Here is a 14,475-nt window from a genome sequence, read left to right on the forward strand (position 1 = left end):
TTATTAGCTGGTCTAGATGGATAGACTTTCATTTGTCATTGGGTTTGTTGTGATCTGAGCAGTTCTTTCATATCACTTTTATTGACTACATGAAATACTGCATCTTTTACAATAGTCACCCTTTTGTTTTGCAAAAGCTTTATATTATTTTCCATTGTATTACTGAATATCTAACAATTTGAAAAACCACTCCCTGTCTCATGGCAAAGACAGATTGTAATATTAAACCTCAAATGTGAAATCTACAAGAGCAAGGATTTTGTCTGCTTTTTCTATAACAGTCTCTTTCAAGATCTTAATGCAAAAACCTTAATTTCTACTTTGAAATCTCCACCTTCTATTTCTAGCCTCATTCAGCCCACAATTTCCTATCCTTTCTAACTCTAGTCCTCTGGAAAAATATACATAAGTAAGTCCATGATCTAGACTTTCTTATAGTACTTACAGTTGGTACCTTGGTACAGTTGGCACTTGGTACTCGGTACAGTTGGTACTTACTTGGTACCTTCTTAGAGTTTCAATCCATCTCATACAGTGAGCTCTATGAACCAAGAGAGAAGGAAAAGCTTCAATACTTTATTTTTAAGTGCTAACTAATAAAACCAAGAAGTGTACGTATATATTTATTTGTTGTCTTCTTATGGTTATAGGTCAGGTTTACCACATCTATAACTCTATCAACAAGATAAATCAATATAATGTATACATTGAGTATAAAGTTATTCACCTTTCGTCTGCAATCTTCCCCTTTGTCCATTTCCACATTTGCTATCTTCTAGTATTTGACACGGTGCCTGGCACAAAACAGCTTCTTAATAAAGAGTTGTTAAGTAAAATAGTCAAATACTCTCAAGCAAGAAAACTAATAATAATTTTTATGTTTTAAAATACGGAAGTATGCAAAAATATTAGTTATAATAAATTTCTTCATGCCACTCTGAACAAATGCAAAGTTAGGTGTAAAACAATGTCACCGAAAAGAGGAAGGATTCCAGGGAAAGTTTTGTACTTTACACTATGTGTTAAAGGAGGTTGATGTGATATAACTGTGGGGTTTGTTTGTATTTAGTAAGCAAGTGACAGGCATATACATGGAATCAATGATTTTTTTTTTTTAAATACGGGCACGAATAGACATGATTTTTTAGTGATCAAGTATGAGCAATGGCAAGGCAAACTTGATTACCACTGGCTCTGGGAAAAATCCAAGGCTTCCTAGTAGATAAACTTACAGTGTATACAGTTCATTAGTTTCGTTGATTAGAACACAGCAAGGCCCCAATCAGAAGCTGAATTCCTGTGGCAGTCAAATTATCTTCACTCTATACCATGGCAAACTCTTAACTCCCAAAAGTAAATCTGAGTTGTTGGTCTCAAGATGATCTGAATGAGAAGAGGGTGCAGTTTTAAACCTGTCAAATCAATCACAGCTGTAACAATTGCCATTCTGGGCTATGAAGACTTTTCTGCAATTACAGCTAATCCAAAAGAACAAAACAAAACATTTAAATAATTTTTTAAGTAAGGTACTAGGGTAGGATTTTTGTTACCATTGAACTGAAAATACATCCATGAGAGCAAAGTGACATCTTTGTTAAAATCTAATTCTAACCCATTAGATTTGCTTTTAGGGTAATTAAAACAGACTCAGTCGTCATATACAAAATGGAAATGGCAGCTACATTATTGACTATAAGGCAAAATAAAGAATAATTTATGTGAATAAATTGGATCCCAAGCCCAATTTATACAGAAAATTTCAATCCAGGAAAAGAGTTACAGTACAATGAGTCTTCTTCTCTTTAGCCTTCATGTAACGTAATAACAAGGACATGAGTGGGTTTCCTTTGTTTGTTTTTTCTTGTTGCTGTTGTTCTTTTTTTAGCCAAACTGCAACTGGATTGTTCTCATCAGGTAATATGAAAAAGTTTATTCTGGTTATTTTGTTCAGAAGGAATAACATCACTTGTTGCCATTGGAAGTTCAATATGTTACAAATTTAGTATCACTGAGCCAAGAAAAGGCAATAATCTGACCAAATATTTGCCGTTGTGAGACTACTACTATTCTATCTTTTCCTGGAATATCGACAGGGACAACAAAGATTATTAAACTTTGTGACAAATATACAGCAACATAGAGCAACTTAGTTCATTTCAAGAAATTTTGATTATAAAAAATCAGAAAGGCAAAAGAAAAAATATAATTAAATGTTAGAATAAAATTTAAATGTTTATAATAAAGTAGTTTAAAGAGTACTTATTGAAATTTAAAGCTTTACTGTTACATCACCAACATTTACATATTATATTTAAACACTGAATTTTTACAATAAAATATCTGATAAGTAATTGAATTATTTTCTACATAAATGTTTTGTTATAAGTGGGTGTGGGCTAAAATTTCAATCATTTCTGTCAAGAAATGAGTTTTGTTTCAAGTTAGCAAATGCATACCAGTCCTAGTAGAGTCTGTCACAATTCTTTTTTCTGGTCTAGGATCACACATTGCTTTTAGTTTTTAATGTCCCTTTAGTCTCTGTAATCTAGAATGGGGCTTCATTCTTTCTTTGTCTTTCATGGCTTTGATATTTTTGAAGAGTATAAGTCAGTTATTTTGTATGCTGTCCTTCATTTTGGGTGTGTCTGATGTTTTCTCATGATTAGAGTCAGTTTATGCATTGCTAGCAGGTGTACGGACATAAGTGATGTCATACCCTCCACAGTGCATCATATCAGGAGACCCATAAATGGACACGTTTTAAAGAAGAAGTTTAACAACCATTCTGCCATCTTAATGAATAAGCAAGTTCCTCTTTTTCTATGAATGTTTCCATAATTTTTTCATATTTGTAATTACAGAATGATATAATTTTTTATTCTGCTTCCTTTTCCAACATTATAGCATTTTTATGTCTCTGCAGAACTATAATGTTATAATTTTCACGTAATAATTGCATAATATGCTGCTAAGCTGAAGTGTCATAATTTATTTTAACAGGTTGTCTATTAAGCATTCAGGTTGTTTCAACTGCTTCACTATATTTTTTATTAAGTGGATAAAAACCATATATGTTGCACTGCTGATGAAGTTACTAGGTTTAACTGGACAAAAAATTGTGACAAAATATTATGCTAACATAAGTGAAATTTTATATTCTCAAGTCTTCAGCAATAGCCCCCTTTTCTCAACCAACAGACTTACAAATGGGAGCTTTGCAACAAGCAGTATCTGGCAGAGAATAAGGGTGGGACTGACACGTATTCATTCCCAACCCTAGAAAATAATTTTAAATGTAGGCTACATTATTTTTCTTGATGGACTACAGAATAGCTTTGTATACAAATGTGCTTGGGGGGAAATATAATTTAAATTGGCTTAAATATGCTTAAAATTATTTTTTTATAAAGAACTAACTCATTATGGAAAGTTTAGATATATACCTGGGAATTTTACTCGTGCTTTCTCCAACTTTTACACTAGAAAAGAAAATGTCTTAGAGAAGTTTTTGCATACTTACAGAGGTGGAGAGAGAATGATGTTTTACATACAGCAGTTATTGTGAATGCAACCAGAACGCTGTCAGGTGATCAGAAATAGAATGCTGATGTTCTGTAGTGAAGCCTTACAGACCCTCCGTACAATATGAGATTCTCCATTAGTGCCAGCAGTGAGCGATTTGGAAGATTTCAGAAATTAAACCTTGAACCAGAATGCCGGGCATCTTAATGCAGTGCCAGACTCCCAGGACAGAAGGTTGGAGGGAAAGAAGAAAGGAAGAGAGAAGGACGCCATTGGTGATCTCTTCTTAGGCTGCCCAGTTGCCTAGGTTCACAGAAATTAATTGACTGCATTTCCAAATGGTGTCCAACCACGAGCTTGCAAAAGAGCCTATCAGAGAACCATCTGCTGAGTGGGAGGGAAAGAATTCGCATAGCTCTTGCTGGTTATATCACTGCTTAATTTGACTCTTCCCTGTATCTAGTCAACTCATAATTATCTGCTCTAATGGGTCTCAGAGGGAGGGATGGGAATGGGTAGCTGTGACACAGATAATACTGAAGAGCAAAGACTGCAAAATACTTTCCATTAGGCTTTTGCATATATCATGTGCTTAAGAAGGAAGTATGTTTCTCTTTCTAATTATGTTTTGCTTAGACTAATTTTCTTTTTTTAATTCCCATGCCAATGTAAAAGCTATTTCATATTACATGGATAGTAGGGGAAAGCAGCCTAGGTTTTAAAATCTTCAAGGGAAAATTCCTGAAATTGGTAAACTGCAAACCTGAAACATGTTTTTCTGAAAATGTGGCCTCTCCGGTGTTCCCGTGCCTCAGTTCAAGCCTTCATTGCCTCTTAACCAGACTCCCCATTACTGCAGTCCAAAGGGAGCACAGTGGCCGTGGAAGCGAGTGGTGCTGAGTTAACTCCACTGTCCTGACTGACCCGGAGTTTAGGTGCTGGGGTTGGAGGGGAGTGTTCCCTTGCTCATCAGCACTAATTCCTCAAGGATTCCATACTCTGTACCCAAGGGCCTATGAGTACTTTAACCTACTGAAAGAAAAAGTCCAGATAGTGCAGTGCAAATGGCAAATTTTGGCTCCAGTGATGCACAGACAGGTAGATCCAGGTAACGCCATGTCAATGGATGGCCCTCCTAAGAGCAATGAGAATAGGCAGCGTGGCTTCTCAGCACGGGTGAGCTGTGCTGCTCAGTACCTGGGGTGGATGTTCTTGGGCTTTGTCTTCGCTCAGTGGAACTGGAGACAGCTGTGCTTGACTCTCTGCTCCAACTCCATTCGTCTGCATGTGGCCAACCACCCACCCAGCTTCCCCACCCCAACAATCACCCCTGTTTGGTGATCAGGCACCCAAACAATCACCTCTACAACCACTGCCTTCCCACAGTCAGGCACCCTCTCTGGCCCTGCCCTCCTCCAAAATACCAATCCATCCAAGTCTCCTCTCCTAGGACACCTCATCTCAGTGGAAGTGACTCTTACTGTGTACTCCTGCCCTTATTCCAGTTTAAAGTTTTTAAATAAACTTTAGTCCTTGCCTTAATAAGGTCCTGCTGTTGAGTCTCAAGATTCTTACCTTCTTTCCATAAAATACAACCTTTGCAAAGGAACTTGTTTTGTCTTTCAAAAGTATTGATGGGAGGGTTGGTGAACTTCAAAGAACTATTCTGGAGAAAAAGAAACACCAAATTTTACTTTTTTGCCTCTTTGCATTTCTGGTATACCAACCCAAACTCTCCTCTGGCAGGCAGTTGGCTATCGCTCATCATCTAGTAGACAGGAGGTCACTTACAAGAAAATTTAGAAAGAAAAGCATGGGTATAAATATGTAATCTGTTATTTCAGTAGAGGGATTGTTCTAGAACAGATCTCTCTATGCTGTTCTCCTGTTTAAAACCCTCTGGTGACCTAGCATTCATGGCATTAAAACTCCATGTCTTATAGCTGCAAAATTTCCAACTGGTCTTTCTAGTTTCATTTGTGTCACTCCCCTACTAGGCCAAACACAAAAATCTATTTTCCATTCTCCAAAGGTGTCATGTGTTCAAGTTAATATACTTTTAGGATAGTGTCAGTGTTAAAAGAAGATGGGCTTGTAGCCTGAATATAGGCTCCAGGGCCACATCCACCAACACATTGTTTTGGTCAAGCATCTAAAACTTTATTATCCTTGAAAAAGGCAAAACTGAACACTACCACTCACCCTGCCTTTTTGGTCTATTTCTTTATGAATTCAAAAAGACAAGGCTGTCCCTGAAAATTGCATGATACTAAAGTGCTGCCCACATTTTTCTGTGGATGTATAGTTCCCTGGGCTTGTGGTCATAATTAACGTGGATGAGAAGGATTACTACATTTGTCTTCTCCATGCCCCTTCCCTACGCCAAAGGGAAGGTGATTTTTATTACAGATAAATTCATATTTTTTCCTTTCATTTTAATTTTATTTATTAATTGGCCTACAATATTATGTTAGGTTCAGGTTACTACATAGTGATTCAATATTTTTGTGCATTACAAAATGATCACCACGACCCCTAGGTCCATCCTATTGCTGCAAATGGCAAGATTCTTTTTTATTTCATGGCTGAGTAATATTTCTTCCTTTTACTCCTCACATATTAGAAAAGCCTGTTGGCTTCTCTCCAAACTATATTCAAAATTGACCACATCTCCACCACTGCCCCTCCAGTCCCCTGGACCCCAGCAGAGCTGCCTAAATGAGCCCCTTTTCACTCCACTGACCCTTTAAGGTCTTCCTCACAAAGGAGTCAGAGTGATCCAATTAAAATGTGAATTATATTACATCACCTGTCACTGAGCACCCTTTAATAGCTCCCTCCCATCACACTATAAATCAAATCAAATCCAACCAAATCCCATGCCGTAACTCATCCTACGATGTGCTACCTGATCTGTCCTGCCACCTTTTCAGTCTCATCTTCTACTTCATTTCCTGCCATTTCCCCCTGCTCATAGCACTCCAGCATCAGACCAGCCACTTTATTTTTCCTCAAAACACCAAGCCCTGCCGTGGGCCATTTTCAATTATCTAGAACCTTCCTCCAAAACTGCTTATACAATAGGATTTACTTATTTGTCATGCTCATTGCTCATTTTTAATTTCCCACCTGTAGAAAGTAAGCTCCCCAAGGGCAGAGTTCCTTGCTTTATTTACCGGTATATCATAAGTAGCTAGCTAAGTAGCTCAACACATTTTTGGTGCTTCTTAAGGATTGGTAGTTGAATGAAAAAATATTGGTTCTTATTGTTGATACTATCAATAACACAAGCTACGCTTAACTCTACACACATACACAACAGTCACACAGCTCCATTTCTTTTCAGCATCAAACAAAGGACAACCATCACAGATTTAACATCTTTGAATATCAATCTTGTAAGGTAAGAATGGAAGAAAAAAAATGATAAAGTTAATTACTTTTGTACTGGGTTAGTCAGTCAGGCTTATGTAATTAAGGTTTCTCAAAAATGTTCTCCTTTTCTAATAAATGATGAAGTCTAATATTTACATTTCAGGCTTTGTTTCCACAATAATCCAACTGAATATTTATCATCAGTATTCAGTGAATGTTTTATAGAAAAGTAATAAAAGATGCCTGCTTAGACATTTCAGAAAGCCATTTCTATATGACTAAAATTACAAGCTCTTGGGGACTCAATGAAATGAATGTGATTTTATCTATTACTGGTCCAAAGAGGGCCAGTTTGTTACGTGGAGTTTTTGCTCACTCTCCTGAGGCATTCTGGTTTGGCATTTTTCATTCAGAATATTCAGATGAGTCCATTCGAGACCATGTAGGTTACATTTTTGATTATGAAACTGCAGACCAAGTAAGCAGAAGAGTTGACAGCATAGGGACCCTTTAATGATAATTCCTGCCCATTTAGCCATGGTTTTCCCATCACTGCAACAATGTTCAACTGTGTAATCAGTTATAATTTAATTCAGTTCAGGGTTAATATCGAAGTCTGAGCATTTCTCTAGTGCAACACTGCTGAGGATTAGCCAAAGCTGGATTCTAAGTTCAGAGACCAGGAGCAACAGAGGAGAGAGAGGGAGGATGAGAAAGGACTGCCAAGATAAAGGCTGGCTCGCATGGGTATGTCTGCTTTATCCCCTTCACGTTTATAAAATTCTGGAAGACCAGTTTGTTTTGGAAAATTAATCTTTAGTATACATCACATTTTGCAAAAAAAATGGTTTATATAAAAATGTCTATACTAAAGTGGCCATGGTGTACATTGTAAATGCGTATATATTATGTAAGGCATAAGGAGAGAAATAAAATCTGCTTCACACTTCTTCGCTTGGGCAGATTCCAACAACCACCCAGCCGAGCAATAGGCTATTTGAGCTCTGCTTTGTTTTGCTCCTTTTGGAAGCAGTGAAATTTGTATGATTAAGATATAGAGAAGCCCTCTATATCAGGTGGTCATGTGCTAAAGTAAGCACCACTGTTCTACATTAGTTAGTAATTCCTATGGGTTTTGTTTCATTAAGTGGGAAGCCATCCTTAATAAAAAGCAGAGAAAAGCATCAATGTCACCTGCTCACCTTGGTTGAAAGAATACAAGCCCTGGATTATGTTGCTTGGGTTCAAATCCCATCTCTGCCACTGACTAACTAGACAAGTTTGGGCATGTTACTTAACCTTTCTCTGCCTCTAGATTTTCTCTGTAAGGATAATCATAACGCCTTCCTTAAAGGATATCTTAGGATTTAACTCAAATAGTGCTGTAGTAGTCTGCTTAGGCTGCCCCAACAAAATACTGCAGCCCAGTAGCTTAAACAACAGACGCTTATTTTCTCAAAGTTCTGGAGGCTGGAAGCCCCAGATCAACATGCTGGCGCAGCTGGTTTCCGGTGAGGACTTTCTTCCTGGCTTGCGGACAGCAGCCTTCTTGCTGCGACCTCTTCTCTGTGTACAGGCGCTCCTGGGGTGACTTCCTCTTCTTAGAAGGACACCAGTCTTACTGAACTAGGGCTCCATTCTTATGAGCTCATTTAACCTTAATTACTTCCTTAGTGGCCCTGCTCCAAATACAGTCACAGTAGGGGTTTAGGGCTTCAACATATGAACTTTGGGAGGACACAATTCAGTCCAGAGCAACTACAAATTCAGTGCCTGACACATAGTAACTTCACAATAAATACCGGCTCTTATTATGTGATATGCTTTTACTCTTTTCTCAGATGTGTATATGACTCCTACTTTCAACATTCGTCACTTTGGCTGGTTAAAAAATCCAGTTTATAAGTAGAGGGAAATTTACACAAGTAATCCCCAATGAATGCATTTATTTAAAATGACAGTGTAGTTTTGTTTCTAGTGGGATGATCTGAATGCAGACATATACACCTTACCCATTAATTTATGTAATTTTGTAAAAGGCACTTGACTGTAATCTTGTACAGTATGTCATTGCTCAATGTCAGCAGACTATAGTCTGTGGGCCAGCGCTAGGTCTGTGGCTTGCTTTTTTTATACATCATGTGAGCTAAGGATGTTTTTTACATTTTTAAAGTGTGGCAAAACACACACACACACCCACACACACACAAGAAGACTATGTGAGTGACACTTTACAGGGTTCATGAAGTTGAAAATATTTACTATCTGGCCCTCTACTGAAAGGGATCACTGCCTCTGCTACATGGAAGGAGTTTAATTTGAGCTCTTCAAATACAACCATTTCTCATCATGCAAACGCCTCGGCTTCACCTCGGCTTTTCTCTATCCTGAGCAAGGTTTTACTAGTTACCCCCAATATTTTCTCTTTATCTTCTTTATTTTGGGGAGAAGTAGTTCTACAGTCTCTGGCCTGTCTCACAAACTTCTGAGAAATGTGCTAAGTATAGTTTCACCTTTTCCTGGTTCCTGGGACCCGCTGATGGCCTCAGACGTGAGTAAGGATCATGGCGTTTTCGAGCTGCTTTTTCTATTTGATACCTCTTACGGTCAGGAAGGATCTCTCATTTCTTGCTGCTGTTGTTCTGTGCCTCTTTAAAATCTCCTGCTTTCCATCTGCTGTGGGCTGGGAAAAGAAGGAGAAAAAAGAAATCATGATTGAAGAATACTTTGTATCTATCAGGTTTCATTAGATTCTTTTCATATGTTAGGTTCTTTAATTCTCATAACATAACTTTATGGTTAGATGCCATTATTTCTGCTTTACAGATGAAGAAAATGAGCCTCAGTCAGCTTCAGAAGGGTTAATTTACTTGAATTCAAGCCCAGTCCTTCTGGCTCCAAAATTTAAGTCCTTTCATCAAAGAAACCAAAAAACCTGGCTGACTTGAATTGTAAGTAACATAAGGGCAAACAGACTAAAATGATGCTTTCATAAATAAAGTGCCCAGTGCTGAAGTGTCCTGAGACTTCTGTTTTGTTTTGCTCTTCGCTCTTAGCTGTGTTATAGATAATTCAGTTGTCTGACAAACAACTTCCAAATTAGTGAGGTGTTGTGATGACACTTCCCTTGTTCAAATATATCCTTTGAGACCATTAATTCAATACACTCATTCAAAGGTAAATATTGAGAAAGTGTGTGTACTTATAACCCTAGAGAACGTCCAAAAATGAGTATGGTTATGGAATTATGGCTCATTTATAGTGTTATGCACATAACTCTCTCTTTATAGGTATGAATGTATGCGAACACACACACACACACACACACTTATTCAGGCATGCACCTTGGAGACCCAACTAGAACATTTCTGCTCACTTCTGTTTTACTCTTCCAGTCTTTCCCCCAAGGCAGGTTTTAAGTTAAACTCCTGGGATGCATCTGATGTCCACTCTTCCTCCAAGCCTCCTATACAACGTAGGTCCTTGTACATAACTCTGCCTGCCTGAAACAGACAGGAGAAACTGAATCATTATGAAGATACATGTTCACTGAGAAAGCAGAAACCCAAAGTATAGGATTTAATAAACAAATTGTTTTGGAGATCTTTTTAATTACCTAATACCAGACTCTAAAATATTTTAATTTCTATATCATTATTACATAAATGCTATATATGATTGTCTTTGCACAATAACAAATACTTGAATAAAAAGAGAAAGAGCAACGTCAGTACCATATCAAGTTAACCATGAGGTTTAGCTTCAGGCAGAGTCTGACAGTCTCACCAGAGCAGGGAAGAAATTCTCGGCTTTAAGGGATTAGAGATATAAGGCAACTGTAATGGCACACTCGGTTTTTCTTCCCAAAATTTTTGAAAAGCAGCTCACAATGGAAAGTATGAGATATTTATTGAGATGGAAATTTACTTTAGTTCTCTTTGCATATTTCTTTCCCTGTGACAAGCAGGTGGGTCTCACTGTTCTCGCCTGTCACAGGGAAGGCTTGAACTCCAGATGGAAAACAGAAGGTGGTTAAAATCACTCCTTTCCTGGAATTTGGGTTCTAAAAGCCCAAGCTCTTTTAGAGTGCTTTGCTAAGGGGAGCAAGTAGGATGGGAGGTAGTCTGAACAGCTAAGAGGAAGGACAGAAGATTCCCTTATAGAGAGGCATAAAAATCGCTGGATTCCCCAAACAAGAGTGACCTCTGCCTCACCCCAAGAGTACCTGCAGAGAGGTGGAAAGCCTTCACAGAAGAATGGCTGCATGTCCTCCAGAGGAGGATGAACTCTACAAACGGTGTCTTGGAGCATCAAGAAAATTCCTAAGTTGGCTGCATGAAAGGTCCCACTGGTTGGGACTAACAGGATACTGAGTGTCACATCACCATGCTGACCTAAAGATAAGAGAGTCGTTTCCCCAATTTCTAGATACCTCAAGACATGCTCATATTCTTGTGGAACCTGGAGAAGGAGAGAGGCCTCCAGGAATAACTGAGATGGAGTTTCAAAGGCAAATTTATTTTGAATTAAAAACAATAAAGAACTATAGTCTAACTTCTGTTGCTGGGTTTGTGGACAAACGTTTCACACAAGTACGTCCCAAAGGGAATTCGCTCCACACATTCAAATCACAGGGCTCTTCCAGCCTCTCCTGGGGCTGGGGCTGCGGTGAACTGGGCCACCATTATTTATGCCAAGAAGGCCACTGCTGCCTGAGCGACGCAGTTCAGTGTGAGTGGTCCCCGGTCTGCAGTGATCTCCTCTGCCTGGCATGACGAAACACCACCTTCTCTTCTGTGTCTTTCATCTCCCCTGTTACACTTCAGTGTGATGGCAAAGGGGACCCTTTAGTATCGTTATCAGCCCTTAACTCTAAGTACACAAAAAACTTTTCTAGCTTTTCCTGGTCTTTCAAATAACACCGCAAACAAAAACCAGGACTTGGGCTTCCCTGGTGGCAGAGTGGTTGAAAGTCCGCCTGTCGATGCAGGGGACATGGGTTCATGCCCCAGTCCGGGAGGATCCCACATGCCACGGAGCGGCTAGGCCCATGAGCCAGCATAACTATCTCTATGGTAATATTTTGGGGTGTCTAGTGAGCCAGACACTAGAACAGATTTTGCACATGTTACTAAAAGGATCAGGAAAAGCCAGAAAATATTTTGTGTGTCAATTTAGAGTTAAGGGCTGATAACGATACTAAAGGGTTCCCTTTACAGTCACACTGAAGTTGTAACAGGGGAGATGGAAGACACAGAAGAGAAGGTGGTGTTTTGTCATGCCAGGCAGAGGAGATCACTGTAGACCGGGGGCCACTCACACTGAACTGCGTCGCTCAGGCAGCAGTGGCCTTCTTGGCATAAATAATGGTGGCCCAGTTCACCGCAGCCCCAGCCCCAGGAGAGGCTGGAAGAGCCCTGTGATTTGAATGTGTGGAGCGAATTCCCTTTGGGACGTACTTGTGTGAAACGTTTGTCCACAAACCCAGCAACAGAAGTTAGACCATAGTTCTTTATTGTTTTTAATTCAAAATAAATTTGCCTTTGAAACTCCATCTCAGTTATTCCTGGAGGCCTCTCTCCTTCTCCAGGTTCCACAAGAATATGAGCATGTATTGAGGTATCTAGAAATTGGGGAAACGACTCTCTTATCTTTAGGTCAGCATGGTGATGTGACACCCAGTATCCTGTTAGTCCCAACCAGTGGGACCTTTCATGTAGCCAACTTAGGAACCTTCCATTGCTTTGAAGGCCAAAGACACTTCTGTAAATAAATAACAGGATTGAAGGACTCAGATTCAACCATAATCACAAGATTACTTCTAAAAGCATTATTTGCATATTGATCTTCTTTTCCTATTTATAAACTTATATCTGGTCAAGGAAATGAGTGGAAAATCCAGAAGACTGTGGAGAAAATAAACATTAACACTTGTAATATGTATTCTTTGAAAGATTTTCCTCTACCTAGATTGCTTTTATGTACAGAGGTGATATTCAAAACACTGAATCACCAGCACAGCTGCATAGCTCACCAACCAGTCAGAACAAATGCTGGGTGATAATGAATAAGGATCTTGAACCCTCCTTCCAAATCCCTATCCAAGGCTTTAGTTCATAGTTACTTTATCTTGAGGCGGTCCAGGGTTGCCATATTTGGGAGAAGCCCTGTGTATGGTGGTGGTGGTGGTGGCAGAGGTCTTGGTGCAGTGGCTATTTACCAACAGATATAGAGGTCCTTTGACAGTTTAACAACTGGTATGGCTGTATGGCCATCTGTACCAGTACATACTGATGGAGTTATTAGCCTGGGACATGTCATAATTCCTTACAGTTTGTGTTTTCTTCACTTAGCAAAATCTAGTGAACATTTTCCTATGGCAAAATATATTCCTATACGTGAGAACTTTCTAACTCATCTTTGGTGATGAGCTGTAAACATGCCAAGATAATGATCCCTTAGTCTTTTGCAGTGGCTACGTGGGCATGTACCACCAGCTTCCAGAACCAGTCACCTCAAGCCAACTCTACTGTTCACCCCAGTATGTTATAAAAATACTGTCATTTTCTCCATGTGTCATGATGTGAAAGGGTTGGGAAGAACTGTTCTACAACATGGCTTTTCACAGGAACATATCATCCCATTATATGGCTATAATATGGTTAACTTAACCAACCTGCTATTAGTGGATTTTCATCTTGTTTCTCTTTTTTTCCCAATATTTTATTTTATTCCTAGAGGACATGGTTATACGTATGTCTGGTTATTTTTAAATATTTTATGTATGTATGTATGTATGTATCTATTTATTTATTTATTTTGGCCGCGCCACGCAGCATGTGGGATCTTAGTTCCCCGACCAGGGATCGAACCCAGGCCCTTGGCAGTGAGGGTGCGAAGTCCTAACCACTGGACCGCCAGGGAATTCCCTATATGGTTATTTTTTAAGACAAGTTCCAGAAAGAAGAATTTTGATATATTGGGTCCTATTTAAGACTTGGACACAGAGTATAAAATTTCCCTGCCTTTCTATGAGTTCCTAAGAATACAGGTTCTAGATCTAGATTGTCAGCGTGTGCATCCCTGTTTCATCACCTTATTAGATGTATGACTCGGTGACTCTGTGCCTTAGTCTCCTTGATGAAAATGGAGTTAATCACAATATTTTCCTCACTTGATTGTTGTGAGGACCAATGAGTTAATATATATGGGGCACTTAGAACAATCCCTGGCTCACTGTTATTCATTAAATATTAGCGATTTTCTTTAGCAGTAGTAGATTCTGTTAATTTTAAAGTTTTACAATTTTCACTCACCTTAGAAATATATAAGAGTATGTTTTCTTGGGAACCCTCCTACACTGTTGGTGGGAATGTAATTTTGTGCGGCCACTATGGAAAACAATATGGAGGTTCCTCAAAAAACCAAAAGTTGCCGTGTGATCCAGCAATCCCACTCCTGGGCATATTTTCATAGAGAACTCTAATTCGAAAAGATACACGCACCCCAATATTCATAGCAGCACTATTTACAATAGCCAGGTCATGGAAGCAAACTAAATGTCCATCAACAGATGAA

The sequence above is a fragment of the Lagenorhynchus albirostris genome, chromosome 21, assembly GCF_949774975.1.
Source record: "Lagenorhynchus albirostris chromosome 21, mLagAlb1.1, whole genome shotgun sequence".
NCBI lineage: Eukaryota > Metazoa > Chordata > Mammalia > Artiodactyla > Delphinidae > Lagenorhynchus > Lagenorhynchus albirostris.